At 42.4% G+C, this 15,634-nt stretch overlaps 1 pseudogene; it reads right to left on the bottom strand.

Annotated features, from left to right (window-relative positions):
- Positions 1 to 10,115: 10,115 nt before the first annotated feature.
- LOC129867667 (carboxypeptidase A1-like) lies at positions 10,116 to 13,489 on the bottom strand (annotated as a pseudogene).
- Positions 13,490 to 15,634: the final 2,145 nt, after the last annotated feature.

Raw genomic sequence — 15,634 nt, 5'->3', positions numbered from 1 at the left:
CGTCCAACCGGCCTCACAACCGCAGACCACATGTAACCACGCCAACCCAGGACCTCCACATCCGGCTTCTTCACATGCGGGTTCGTCTGAGACCGACCACCCGGACAGCTGATGAAACTCTGGGTTTGCACAACTGAAGCATTCCTGCACAAACTGTCAGGAACCGTCTCAGGGAAGCTCATCTGTGTGTTCGTCGTCCTGTCCTGACCTGAATTCAGGTCAGCGTCGTAACTGACTTTAGTGGGCAAATGCTCACCTTCGATGGCCACTGGCACGCTGGAGAAGTGCGCTCTTCATGGATGATTCCGGTTTCAGCTGTAACCGGGTAGATGGCAACAGTGTGTTTGGCGTGGTGTGGGGGTGAGCGGTTTGCTGATGTCAACATTGTTAACCAAATACCCAATGGTGGCGGTGGGGTTATGGTATGGACAGGCACAAGCTATGGACAGCGAACACAATTGCATTTAATCGATGGCAATTTGAATGCATAGAGATGCATGAACGAGATCCTGAGGCTCATTGTCGTGCCATTCATCCGCCGCCATTACCTCATGTTTCAACATCATAATGCACTGCCCCGTGTCGCAAGGATCTGTAAACAATTCCCGGAAGCTGAAAATGGCCCAGTTCTTCCATGGCCTGCATACTCACCAGACATGTGAGTATGAGCCTCCCGGGTGGCGCGGTGGTCTAGGGCACTGCATCGCAGTGCTAGCTGCGCCACCAGAGTCTCTGGGTTCGCGCCCAGGCTCTGTCGCAGCCGGCCGCAACCGGGAGGTCCGTGGGGCAACGCACAATTGGCATAGCGTCGTCCGGGTTAGGGAGGGTTTGGCCGGTAGGGATATCCTTGTCTCAGTATGTAAAAATGTAATAAAATGTATGCACTCTACTGTAAGTCGCTCTGGATAAGAGCGTCTGATAAATGACTAAAAATGTAAATGTAAATGTAAACATGTCACCCATTGAGAATTTTTGGAATGCTCTGGATCGACGTGTACAACAGTGTGTTTCAGTTTCTGCCAATATCCAGCATCTTTGCACAGCCGCAGACCGAAAAGGAGTGGGAAAACATTCCACAGGCCACAATCAACAGCCTGAGGCAAATGGTGGTCCCACCAGATACTGACTGGGTTTATAATCCACACCTCTACATTTTATGTAAGGTATCTGTGACCAACAGACGCATATCTGTATTCCCAGTAATGTGAAATCCATAGATTAGGCCCAATGCATTTATTTCAATTGACTGATTTCCTTTTATGAACTGTAACTCAGTAAAATCTTTGAAATGGTTTGAAAGTTCCGTTTTACATTTTTGTTCAGTTTAATTAGCACAAGTTTTCCCTCGTCTTCCGTTTGTCTTCAGTAAACACGCACTGTAACATGGAGATATGGCCGTGTGGGAACCCTAACACTAAAGGAATGTATCAATTTAACCGTTAGTTTTTTATTATTTCTCGCTGATATGAAAGATAAGGTCCTTATATGTCCAAAACCGTACCGCAAGCGATGGGTGTTTAATGTTCAGACCGAGCATCAGGGCTCTTAACAAAACTCCCCAGTACAGAAGACGTCCTCTTCCAATGACTCTTATGTGTAATGTAGTGAAAATAAGTCATGCTTGCTTTTTGAGGTTTTAGGCTGGGTTTCTGTACAGCACTTTGTGACATCAGCTGAAATAAGACGGGCTTTGTAAATAAATTTGATTGATTGATTGATCAAGGGCCAGCTGGCTAGCAAGTTGATGAGGGAAATGAGCTAGTTTTGCTATCATAGGTAGCTAGCTAGCAAGCTAGATCTTCAACCCTCAAATGAGATGTGGCTAGCATGTTAGCCTGCAAAAACGTATTTTAATTAGCAAGCTAGCGTAACGTAGCACATTTTCTGGGATGACTTGACAGGAACTGAAACATTTCATAAACATGGAAACATGGAAAGGTATGACTATGACCAAACAATTCAGCTTCTGTAGTACAGGACTGCTTTGTCCGGGGTCAGACATTGCTAGCTAGAGTTAGGCCTAATGTTAAATGTAGGGTTTTTCCAGTGAGCCTAACCAAAGACGGTACAGTATGAAGATGCTCCTTCAATAATAGAAATCCCTGATGACACTTGTAGGCAATGTTACGTCGACGTTGGCTTGCTAAGCTCATGCGTAGAAATACGTTATCGGGTCTAACGGTTGTCTCGAGCCGATCTGTGAAGGTGCCATCAAATCAAAGCCCCTCTTTCGAGATAAAGTTGATTTTGACAGATTAAAACTTGTAAATTTGTCACTTTCACAAGGTTGGAGTAATAACATGTTCAACTACTTAAGACATTGGCTCGAATGTAGGTTGTGCCTTTCGATTTTGAGAAAATTGAAAACGAAGGAAGAATTTTTCACATCTTTCATTGACTTCTCAAACACCAGCCTGGTATGTATGGTCTGTTTTGCAAGCGTTCCCGGAAGTTTCGCCATGTTGCGCCTCTGGGTTTAGGGACTCTGTGGCCTAACGTGACCTTCATGGATAATATGCCTACAAATGTTCTGCCAGCAGCACAAATGATGATGTCATGTTTGCATGGTAATGAGGTACCCTTCTAAATAAATGCCTGCTTTTCAAAACATTCCAATGTGGATTACTCATTCAAAAGATCTGGATTTTTTATGAATGGACACTTTTATTGTGGCGAAACATTTTTAAAGACCAGTAATGAAAAAGTACTATGTTGACACTGGTGTGTTGAGATTTTTGGGCTGTAGAGAGAACGTTTCTACTCAGCTAAAGTGGAGTGGAAAATACTCTCTTGGGTCTCTATTAACCAAATATGTGTCGTTTTGAATGGGGACTGTGCCGTACATATCCAGCAGCACTTCTTTCTCCACAATGTTTTGTACAGTTTGGTAAAGGGTGCATTGACAACAGAGCAAATCACACATTTTTTGTGTATTCCCCATCTCACAGTACATGAAAAAGAGAATACCCCCAAACCCTAAATATCAACATGTGAGAACAAGGTTGGACACAGGTATTATTCCACAACTCATGTTATTCAAGTGTTATAGGCTTGGTTACTAGTGCCAAAGGACTCATATTAGGGCCGGGACGATACCAGTTATTCTTTTATTTTTTTAATTTCACCTTTATTTAACCAGGTAGGCCAGTTGCGAACAAGTTCTCATTTACAACTGTGACCTGGCCAAGATAAAGCAAAGCAGTGCGACAAAAACAGCAACACAGAGTTACACATGGGATAAATAAACGTACAGTCAATAACACAATAGCAAATGTCTATATACAGTGTGTGCAAATGTAGTTAGGGATTAGGGAGGTAAGGCAATAAAAAGGCCATAGTTGCGAAATAATTACAATTTAGCACTGGAGTGATAGATGTGCAGAAGATGAATGTGCAAGTAGAGATACTGGAGTGTAAAGGAGCAAAAAATAAATAACAATATGGGGATGAGGTACTTAGGTGGGCTATTTACAGATGGGCTGTGTACAGGTGCAATGATCGTTAAGCTGCTCAGACAGCTGATGCTTAAAGTTAGTGAGGGAGATATATGACTCCAGCTTCAGTGATTTTTGCAATTAGTTCCAGTCATTGGCAGCAGAGAACTGGAAGAAAAGGCGGCCAAAAGAGGATTTGGCTTTGGGGATGACCAGTGAAATATACCTGCTGGAGCACGTACTACGGGTGGGTGCTGCTATGGTGACCAGTGAGCTGAGATAAGGCGGAGCTTTACCTAGCAAAGACTTATAGATGACCTGGAGCCAGTGGGTTTGGTGACGAATATGAAGCGAGGGCCAGCCAACGAGAGCATACAGGTCGCAGTGGTGGGTAGTGTATGGGGCTTTGGTAACGAAACGGATGGCACTGTGATAGACTGCATCCAATTTGCTGAGTAGATTGTTGGAGGCTCTTCTGTAAATGACATCGGCTAAGTCAAGGATCGGTAGGATAGTCAGTTTTACGAGGGTATGTTTGGCAGCATGAGTGAACGATGCTTTGTTTGCGAAATAGGAAGCCGATTCGAGATTTAATTTTGGATTGGAGATGCTTAATGTGAGTCTGGAAGGAGAGTTTACAGTCTAACCAGACACCTAGGTATTTGTAGTTGTCCACATATTCTAAGTCAGAACTGTCCAGAGTAGTGATGCTAGACAGGGCGGGTGGGTGCGGGCAGCGATCGGTTGAAGAGCATGCATTTAGTTTTGCTTGCATTTAAGAGCAGTTGGAGGCCACAGTAGGAGTGTTGTTTGGCATTGAAGCTCGTCTGGAGGTTTTTTAACAGTGTCCAAAGAAGGGCCAGAAGTATACAGAATGGTGTCGTCTGCGTAGAAGTGGATCAGAGACTCACCAGCAGCAAGAGCGACATAATTGATGTATACAGAGAAAAGAGTCATCCCGAGAATTGAACCCTGTGGCATCTTCATAGAGACTGCCAGAGGTCCGGACGACAGGCCCTCCGATTTGACACACTGAACTCTATCTGAGAAGTAGTTGGTGAACCAGGCTAGGCAGTAATTTGAAAAACCAAGGCGGTTGAGTCTGCTGATAGGAATGCGGTGATTGACAGAGTCGAAAGCCTTGGCCAGGTCGATGAAGACGGCTGCACAGTATTGGCTTTTATCGATGGCAGTTATGATATCTTTTGGACACGAAAGCCTTCAGGCCTTGAGGCTGTTCTGAGGGCAAAAGGGTGGCTGCATCTTAATATCAAGAAGGTGTTCCTAATGTTTGGTATTGTCATTGTATAGGACCTGTTTGCGCCTGATGGTATTTTTCTTTTTTTCTTTTTTCTATGTAATGTTCTAACATCTCTATTTTCTCCTCCGCATACAATTACCCAATCACAACCCTGTTGCGAACAATGAATCCATACACCACTGAAACAACTAACATCATAGTATTATTTCCTAACTCACATTAAATCTGAATTCTATACACTAGTAAAATATCCACAGACATGTTTGATCATCCATTTGTTTGCCTCACTGTAATGTAAATAATGGGATCCCCTTAACCCTAATCGCGTGCAGAAATATGTCTCTGGTAAGATCATCATTGTGTATGTTGAGAATGAGAGATGGATATAGAAAAGTTGATAAAACTGGGGAGAAGTAGCCCTTCTGTTGCATCGTGTAGTAACTAACAACTTACCAGTAGATGGCAATAACATGTAGAACAAACAGAGTAGGTGTCCTGCAAGTTACTTATCATTGATGTGGGATTGTGTGTGTTTCTCTCTTTCCCAGGCCGTTTCAGCAGCCGCATGTCCACCCAGCAGTGCCCACTCCAAAGCATCCAGTGCTCGGACGAGTCGACAGGAATCATCCCTGGCCGGCTGTGAAAGTGCCAGATCCCAGAGCAGCCGACCATAGAAATAACCCTCAGCCTTATTCACCCCCCAACTCCATCAAAGTCGACTTATTTCATTACCACGGCCCCTGTGCCGCTTTGTGAAAGGGGGACCCACCTACCCCTTAATGCCAGGGATACTCAACTCCTGTCCTTAAGGGCCCAAATCCTGCTCATTGATTGATTGATTGATCATCATCACAATGTCCTTAGTTTACAATTGGCTCATTCATCCCCCTCCTCTCCCCTGTAACTATTCCCCAGGTCGTTGCTGCAAATGAGAACGTGTTCTCAGTCAACTTACCTGGTAAAATAACGGTAAAATAAAATTTTTTTAAAAAAAAGTAGCCCAGTGCACATACCTAGTCTCCCAGGTCTAATTCGGGCCTCCGAGGACGGAGTTGTTCACCCTTGTCCATTGCCGTTGGGCCAGTAAAAGTCTCTGCTGTAGAATGGCTTTGTAGGTTGATTTTTATGTAATTTCTACCGATCAGTTGAGACTTAATAATAATAATAATAATAATATGTTATCATAGCAAATAGACTGTAATTACCCTATTGCCGTCATTATACATTTTTTTATATTCTTAGCAGCAAACTGGAGTTTGCATTGTGACTCATGAGCATGTGGGGAAATTCAAAACAGGGGCTCTGACTGGTAGGAAAGAGACTAGAAGTGAATCACCTTTTGGCGAATCAGGTGCTGCTAACCCGAGTGACCCATTCTCTGGAGTGGATTCCAGTAATGATCGAGATGCCAGGACAGTTGGTGCCTCCAGTGCTGAACTATGAGAGAGAGAAGTGGAGTCCAAAGAAAATCCTGGTAATCTTCAAACACCAAAAAAAGTATTGAAAACTGACATGACTTGGGGTACATTCAGAGGGCGGCCCTCAAAGCTCTGGCCAATCACGATCTTGCTGACCAGGTTGGGGTTCTTAGCCACCATGTCCTGGAAAGTGTAGATCTATTGCGATAGAGCTAGTAAGAGAATCTCACATGAGAATCAAAGAACTCTGAGGACTGGAGTTTTAACACAGCCTGATAACATTGTTATGACAGTGTTATTATTCAATCTTATGACAGTGTTATTATGCAGTCTTATGACAGTGTTATTATGCAGTCTTATGACAGTGTTATTATGCAGTCTTATGACAGTGTTATTATGCAGTCTTATGACAGTGTTATTATGCAGTCTTATGACAGTGTTATTGTGCAGTCTTATGACAGTGTTATTATGCAGTCTTATGACAGTGTTATTATGCAGTCTTATGACAGTGTTATTATGCAGTCTTATGACAGTGTTATTGTGCAGTCTTATGACAGTGTTATTATTCAATCTTATGACAGTGTTATTGTGCAGTCTTATGACAGTGTTATTATTCAATCTTATGACAGTGTTATTGTGCAGTCTTATGACAGTGTTATTATTCAATCTTATGACAGTGTTATTGTGCAGTCTTATGACAGTGTTATTATGCAGTCTTATGACAGTGTTATTGTGCAGTCTTATGACAGTGTTATTATGCAGTCTTATGACAGTGTTATTATGCAGTCTTATGACAGTGTTATTATGTAGTCTTATGACAGTGTTATTGTGCAGTCTTATGACAGTGTTATTATTCAATCTTATGACAGTGTTATTATGCAGTCTTATGACAGTGTTTTTGTGCAGTCTTATGACAGTGTTATTATGCAGTCTTATGACAGTGTTATTATGCAGTCTTATGACAGTGTTATTATGCAGTCTTATGACAGTGTTATTATGCAGTCTTATGACAGTGTTATTATTCAATCTTATGACAGTGTTATTATGCAGTCTTATGACAGTGTTATTATTCAATCTTATGACAGTGTTATTGTGCAGTCTTATGACAGTGTTATTATTCAATCTTATGACAGTGTTATTGTGCAGTCTTATGACAGTGTTATTATTCAATCTTATGACAGTGTTATTGTGCAGTCTTATGACAGTGTTATTATGCAGTCTTATGACAGTGTTATTGTGCAGTCTTATGACAGTGTTATTGTGCAGTCTTATGACAGTGTTATTATTCAATCTTATGACAGTGTTATTATGCAGTCTTATGACAGTGTTATTATGCAGTCTTATGACAGTGTTATTATGCAGTCTTATGACAGAGTTATCAAATAAAATGCCATTTGTCACATGCTCCGTAGACAACATGTGTAGGCTAACAGTTAAATGCTCATTTACTGGTCCTTTTCCAACAATGCAGAGTTAAGGAGAACAGAAAATAAATCATGAAAAAGAGAACTAGTGGCACTAGGAATAAATACACAGTGAATAACAAATAGAAATAACATGGCTATATACAGGGAATACCAGTACCGAGTCAATGTGCAGGGGTACGAGGTCATTGAGGTAGCTATGTACTGTACATATAAGTAGTGGTAAAGTGACTAGGCAACAGGATAGATAATATTTGCAGCAGCGTAAGTGGTGAGTGTGAAAGTGTGTGTGTGTGTGTGTGTGTTGGGGTGTCAATGTAAGTATGAGTGTGTGGGTAGAGTCCAGTGTGTGTGCATAGAGTCAGTGCAAGAGAGTTAGATTCTGCAAAGTTATTATGCAGTCCTATGACCGTTTTCTTTTGCAATCTTATGACAATGTTATGATAGATGTTATAATAGATGCTGAGGCTTTCCTGGCTGTGTTATTGGGTACTGACCTGATATTTGGTGTAGTCATCAGTATTCTGGGCTCAGCGGCATGAGCACTCAGCATCTGCTCCACTCCTCATCCAACATAACCTCAGATAAAAGGGGCAAAAGGTTTCACATCACTGATCGCTCTCCTCGGTTCTTTCAAGAATAATTCAATTGTCAGGGGGGATAACTTTGGTGGCGTCATAGTCTGTACAGTTATGACTTTTTGAAGAATAACAATGACTAAAGAATGGCGTAAGAAAGGCAGATGAGCTCTCCCCAGCTCAGAAAGGTGTCCACCTTTACCTGTAGGTCCTTTGACTGTGACAGAGTAAGAGATGTCCTCGGTCCTCAGGAAGACCTTTGTAGGTCTGCCGGCTGGTGACGGGAACTCTGATGTCCACAGGAGTGGAGAGGTCAGTGGGATCCATTTACACACATCCAGCTGGGAAAGAAGAGAGGAGAGGAACATGTAGATCTACTCACAAATCAACACATGGGAAAAGATCAAATGGACTGATCATACATTATACAGTATGAGAAGGGATCTGCTCTGATAATTCTGTTCTGATCGTTTTCCTATTTACAGATCTTCATTTGATCACTTTTTTGTTGCTGATCATGTTCATGTGCCGCAAATGAGCTAAGTGATTTACAGAAATACACTGAAATCCTGCACTCACATAGTATTCCACTTTTCATGCAGCTTCATTTTGACCAGCTAATACCCTAGCAACATTATGGACTAAATGTTGAAATCCTGTTGCTGCAGGATTATTTTGCTGCGACAATACAGGTCAAATTAAGATCCGACATCTGTATAAGAAGTGTAATAGTCATAGTATGATCACTGTGATCATTATGCCCCACCTGGAGATCTTTAATCTCAGCCAGGTCCTTCAGGAGAGAGTGCTGGAGCTCATCCTTCCAAGTGATCTGAAGCACCTGGTGCCTGTACAGATATTACAACGAGAATGTTATCATCCCTAATAATTCTAATAAAGAGATGGGGGAAACATTAAAAAGAGAAAGGGTGGCAATCAACACACCATATGTCATTACCCTTTTCTCAGCTACCACTGCTGTAGCAAACAAGTGATAATAATTCAATCAATCAATCAAAATGTATTTATAAAGCACTTTTTACCAAGTGCTTTCTTTCCGTGCTTTGTGATGATCACTCACCCCTCAAATGTCTCCTTGTCGATAACGGCCACAAACAGCATAGTCAAGATGAGCAGCTCCTTTCACGGTAACGAATAGAGTGTAGCCACACACCTTGCCCACCACCTTTGACCTTGGTTAGTTACGGTAAGTTGATGTTTTCTCCTGCTGTTCTGTTTCCCACACCAACTCTGATGTAACACTAATGGTGAGTATTTCTGGAGCAGATACCGAGAAGGACAATGAGAATGGACCAGATTTTCAGTTTTTTCCCTTACTGTTCCATTTGCTTAGTTTGCCTGTGTTTGTATTCTGTACTGTAAAAGATATGCCCCCAAGGGTTGTCGCAACCCTTTTTGAGGACTGAGTCGGTCCTTTAGACTATTACGGTACTCACATTTGAAAAATTAGAGACAAGGAATAAGTGACCTCTGACTTACATCAAACAATTGTGTTATGTATTGTTTAAGAATGATTGTGTTTATATTTTACATGCCCCCACATGTCCTATATGTCTCCTTTAAAGACATTAATCTGCCAGAGATTACTTGCCGTTTATCTAACGCTCTAACTAAATTCAAATCACCATACCTGTACATTCAACCGGGTCAAGCAAAAAGCCTTGGAGACAGAGAAACACCAAAACTGCTTTTAGAAGCCAACTCACTCCCGAGAAATATTTGTCAGGTCCATATTTCCCACCCCCACAGGGCACTTCTTTTCATTTAGAAGACATTTTAAAACAACACGTTTTTGCATTTTCTTATGTTACTAAACTCCTTTATTTTTGACATACAAGTTCAAATATGTTTTTTCGTATACAGTTTGTACCTCTCCAAGAGAGATTACTTCAACCATAACAACCTTTCTCTCTGCTTCATTTTGGCATCACCCAAAGAGCTTGGCAGAGTATGAAAAATGAAATAGACAAAATCAGGTATAACAGTTGACATTTATTGGTCTCATTGTGCCCTGGACAGAGCCATGGTAGACTGAATGGTAACTTTTCCTATATATGTACAACAGTACAATGACACAGTGTCCTGTAGGTTGTCGTGGTGACCCATCTAGTTGGTGTTGTCCTTGGTATGCTCCATGATGGCCATCAGAGCCAGCCAAGTCTCCTTGGCAGTAGGAAGGATCTGATTAGCTGGCAGGATGAAACCATAGCGACCGGTGTCTCTCAGCTCAAAGGTGTAGGAGTACTTGATGCCCTGGTTGTAGGTCCAATCAATGGTACCACCACTAGCCTGATCTGGAATTGACAAGAAAAAAGGGAGTTGACAATAGTTTCTGTATTAATGTCACAGAGTATATAACAGCATTGTTTATAGTATTCAGATGGAGTGTGCTCATGTTGATAGACTGTGGTGGACTAGAGTGGACTGGAATGGCATGCGATGGGATCCATTTAAAGCAATGAATAGGTGTAGCCGGGTTTTGACACTTACAGATGGTGTTGATTATGCTGCCGTATCTGTAGAAGGTTCCGTACAGGGAAGCCAGATCAGTGATAGCCTTCCTGGCCAGGTTGTGCTGTGGGCAGATAATACAAGTAACGTAATGTTAAAGTATCCTGTTGTAGCCACACTTCCCCTGGTGAGGCAACATGTAGTGGAGAATGCAGGCAGGGTGCTGCCTATAGGCACGGATGCCACAAGTTGTTACCAAACATGGTACCAAACATGGTACCAAACATGGTACCAAACATGGTACCAAACATGTTACCAAACATGTTACCAAACATGGTACCAAACATGGTACCAAACATGGTACCAAACATGTTACCAAACATGTTACCAAACATGTTACCAAACATGGTACCAAACATGGTACCAAACATGTTACCAAACATGGTACCAAACATGGTACCAAACATGGTACCAAACATGGTACCAAACATGGTACCAAACATGCAAAAAAAGTATCAACCCTTACAAAATTGTCCATTAATTATAATCCACACAATTATTCAAATTTCCTGTTGCTGCAGGATTATTTTCATGCTGTAGCAAACTGGCTCAAATTAAGATCGTACATATGTATAAGAGATTCAGATCACGCACACGTGTAACATGTAGTTAATAATCAAAGAGGTGGAGCGAGATAACATGATGTAAACAAAATCTGACATTTAGTAATCATAGCGATCAAGTACGGAACATTAACCTAAAATGTACCGTAAAGGACACATCTTCTGTTGTGAGCGACTCACGCTAGTGTGCGTGTAGTAGTAGCCGGGATGGTCAGGGTTGGTCACAATCTCCAGGAAGATGTCCATCTTGTCCAGGATGGCGTGAGGGCGGCGTCACTTCTGTAGTCGGTCACAATCTGGACATTGAAACAGAAAAATGATATCATAAATCTTCAATCATGACTGCCCATACATAGTGAGTAATAGTGAGAGTGATACAGTGGTTTGGTGAACAGATGTGTAGATGAAGAGAGGGGAAAGGTTTAAAGACTGTCAGGGAGTTAGTGCTGATGCACCTTCTTGGCGAACCAGGTGCCGCTAGCCTGTGTGACCCATTCCCTGGAGTGGATTCCAGTGTCAAGCCAGATACCAGGTTTGTTGTTTCCACCAGTGCTGAACTAGAAAAGAGAGAAGGAGGGGGGTGTAAAGAACATCTACCGTAATCCTCAAATACTGTAAACGTGAGACATTTAACATACAACCAAGCACTTAATTAACATGTACCAAAAAATGGTGGCTCATCCAGGATCAGGCAAAAACTAGGCTTGTATGTCTCTATTAGATGTATATTTCACGTGTAAAGAGTACTAGCTAGTAATGTGACAAGGCCCACTGTGGTCAGGAACTTACCTTGAGCACATTCAGGGGGCGTCCCTGGTAGCTCTGGCCAATCACGATCTTGCTGACCAGGTTGGGATTCTCAGCCACCAGCATGTCCTGGAAAGCATAGATCTGGAGAGAGGGAAAGAGAGAGAGAGAGAGAGAGAGATGTTACAGTCAACTCAAACAATTCTCTAGGTGTCATGTCAGTCCATGTCACTGTCATGTCACTCTTATGTGGATCTTATGATAACAGTTAATAGCGTCTGCCTGAATGTGTGCTGCTCTGAGTGGTCATGTGAAATGGGCTGTCCCATTTCTCCTTGCCGCTTGCGTTTCGGGATACAGAACTTACGTCGGCTATGGTGTGGTAGTTGGAGTAGTCGTAGTCATCACTGGTTCTGGGGGCAGTGGCACGGGCAGAACTCAACATCTTCTCCTTCTCTTCATCCAGCATAACCTGTGGGCAAAAGGGTGGTCAAAAGTCACTACAAGGCTTATTCAACCATCTTATTTATTTACTGTAAGTCATGACATGGATTTACACATTTCAAGATCAGCCAAGATGAAGTAAGACTGAAGTAATCACCCTGACCTCAGTCACTTTCTCCCTGACTCAGAAAGCAGTCCTACCTGCAGGTCCTTGATCATGATGAAGTACTCAATGTCCTCGGTCTCCAGGAAGGCCTTGACGGTCTGCAGGCTGGTGAAGGGAACTCTGATGTCCACTGAAGTGGGGAGGTCAGTGGTCTCCATCCACACATCCAACTGGGACAGAGGAGAGGAATGACACGTTAGGTCAACAAACCAACACAATGGGCCAGACCGGCCCAGACACAGATTCAGCATAGTCCTGGACTAAAATGTATGCCGATATAAGTGTTTTGAGCAGCTATAGTGAAAGGGAAATGTCCTGGTCAAGGCTCTACAGTGGTGATGATCATGTCACACACCTGGAGATGTTCCATCTCAGACAGATCCTTCAGAAGAGTGAGCTGGACCTCATCCCTCGCAGTGATACGAAGGACCTGGTCCCTACAAAGACAGGAGAAACATTCAGCTTTCAACAACTATGCTTGGAGTTGAGAAAGGGAGAGAAAAATGTTACCCAACAAAGACTGTGGCTAAACGCCTGCTTACAGCATCACTTACGGTTTTATTCAACATTAACCATAAGCTTTGCTTCCTCTTTACAGTTATCATTGAAGATATCTGTCCGTTCCTCCCCATGAGTAGTCATTTCTAATGATTCCGTTGAAGTGATGATTGTAAAGTAATAAGGCCTGACTGTCGTTCAGTCTAAAGAAGCAACTCATGTCTCCAGAATCACAGGGGCAAGCATGACATATGGCATTATTACCCTTCCTATGGCTCCTCAATCTTTACATAGCAACTACTGGTGATATATCAAACATGACACCAAATATTGGTGTGTCCACTCACCCCTCAAAAGTCTCCTTGCCGAAAACGGCCGCAAACAGCGCAGTCAAAACGAGCAGCCCCGTCATCGTGTAAATCACCAACTGCTAACAGTCAGTATATGGATAACGTGTGAAAAGCTTGATAATGTATGTGATATCAACAGAGAGGTATATTTTCTGAGTGATTTAAATATTGACTGTATTTCATCATGCTGCCCAGTCAAGAGGAAGCTTAAATCTGTAACTAGTGCCTGCAACCTGGTTCAGGTTATCAATCAATCTACCAGGATAGTTACAAACAGCACAGAAATGAAATCATCAACATGTATTGATCACATCTTTACTAATGCTGCAGAAATGAGCCTGAAAGCAGTATCTAAATCCATTGGATGTAGTGATGACAACATAGTAGTCAAATCTAGGAAAACCAAAGATCCAAAGGCTCCGCCTAATTAGAGAACAGGTGTAGACTAACAGTGAAATGCTTACTTACGGGTCATTTTCCATCAATGCAGAGTTAAAGATGAGGTAAAAAAAGAAATAGTGACACTAGGAATAAATACACAGTGAATAACTAATAAAAATACAAATTTAAACTAACATGGCTATATACAGGAAGTACAAGTACCGAGTCGATGTGCAGGGGTACGAGGTAATTGAGGTAACTATGTACAACACATATAGGTAGGGGTAAAGTGACTAGGCAACAGGCTAGATAACAGTTGCAGCACCGTACATGGTGAGTGTGAAATTGTGTGTGTGTGTGTGTGTGTGTGTGTGTGTGTGTGTGTGTGTGTGTGTGTGTGTGTGTGTGTGTGTGTGTGTGTGTGTGTGTGTGTGTGCGGCGTCGGTATGCAAGTGTGTGCATGTTATGTGTGTGTGTTTGTATGTATGCATGTACTGTGTGTGTGTGTGTTGTGCATCCACACACATCCAGTGTGAAAGTTTGTGTGTCTGTGTGGCGTCAGTATTCATGTGTGTGTATGTTATGTTGTGTGTGTGTGTGTGTGTGTGTGTGTGTGTGTGTTGTGCATCCACATACATCCAGACTGAAAGTTTGTGTGTCTGTGTGGCGTCAGTATTCATGTGTGTGTGTATGTTATGTATGTGTGTGTGTGTTGTGCATCCACACACATCCAGACTGAAAGTTTGTGTGTCTGTGTGGCGTCAGTATTCATGTGTGTGTATGTTATGTATGTGTGTGTGTGTGTTGTGCATCCACACACATCCAGCTGGCAAAGAAGAGAGGAGAGGAACATGCAGATTAATTTAAAGCAAAACAAGGGAAAAGAGAAAATGGAGTGAACATTTATTATGAGACGAGGAATAAGTGAACTCAATGACTTACATCGAAGAGCATTTTGTTTGTTTGTTTGTTTGATTGTGTTTGAATGTGTCTATAAACTGAAAAAATATATAAACGCAACAATTTTTATCATTTTACTAACTTACAGTTCATGTAAGATAATCAGTCAATTTAAATAGATTTGGCCCTGATCTATGGATTTCACATGACTGGAAAGGCGCAGCCTTGGGTCGGGCTGGGAGGGCATAGGCCCACCCACTTGGGAGCCAGGCCCACCCACTAGGGAGCCAGGCCCAGCCAATCAGAATGAGTTTTTCCCCACAAAAGGGCTTTATTACAGACAGAAAAATACTCCTGTTTCATCAGCTGTCCGGGTGGCTGGTGTCAGATGATCCTGCAGATGAAGAAGCCAGAAGAGGAGATCCTTGACTGTGGTTAAATGTGGTTAAGTGGTTAAATGTGGTTTGCGGTTGTGAGGCCAGTTAGACGTACTGCAAAATTCACTAAAACGACATTGGAGGTGGCATATGGTAGAGAAATTAACATTAAATTCTCTGACAACAGCTTTTGTGGACATTCCTCCAGTCAGCATATACATTTGAGACTCCCTCAAAACTTGAGATATCAGTGGCATTGTGCTGTGTGAGCTTTTATTGCACCCAGCACAAGGTGCACCTGTGTAATGATCATGCTGTTTAATCAGCTTCTTGATATGCCACACCTATAATGGCACAAGGTAGACCCAGATGCAGACACAGGAGGCAGATGGTTAGAGTCTTTGTTTATTAATATCCAAAAGGAGTATGAAAGAGAATGGTCGTAGAAAAAAAAGGTCAAAACCAGATTCTTAATCCAAGAGGTAAAGAGTGGCAGACAGGCTCAATGTCAGGGCAGGCAGAAGGATCAGGCAGGCGGGTACAGAGTCCAGAAAGGCAAGG

This window comes from Salvelinus fontinalis, chromosome 12 (genome assembly GCF_029448725.1).
Source record: "Salvelinus fontinalis isolate EN_2023a chromosome 12, ASM2944872v1, whole genome shotgun sequence".
NCBI lineage: Eukaryota > Metazoa > Chordata > Actinopteri > Salmoniformes > Salmonidae > Salvelinus > Salvelinus fontinalis.
The sequence above is the reverse complement of the archived record's forward strand: the minus strand, read 5'-3'. Positions and strand labels throughout refer to the sequence as shown.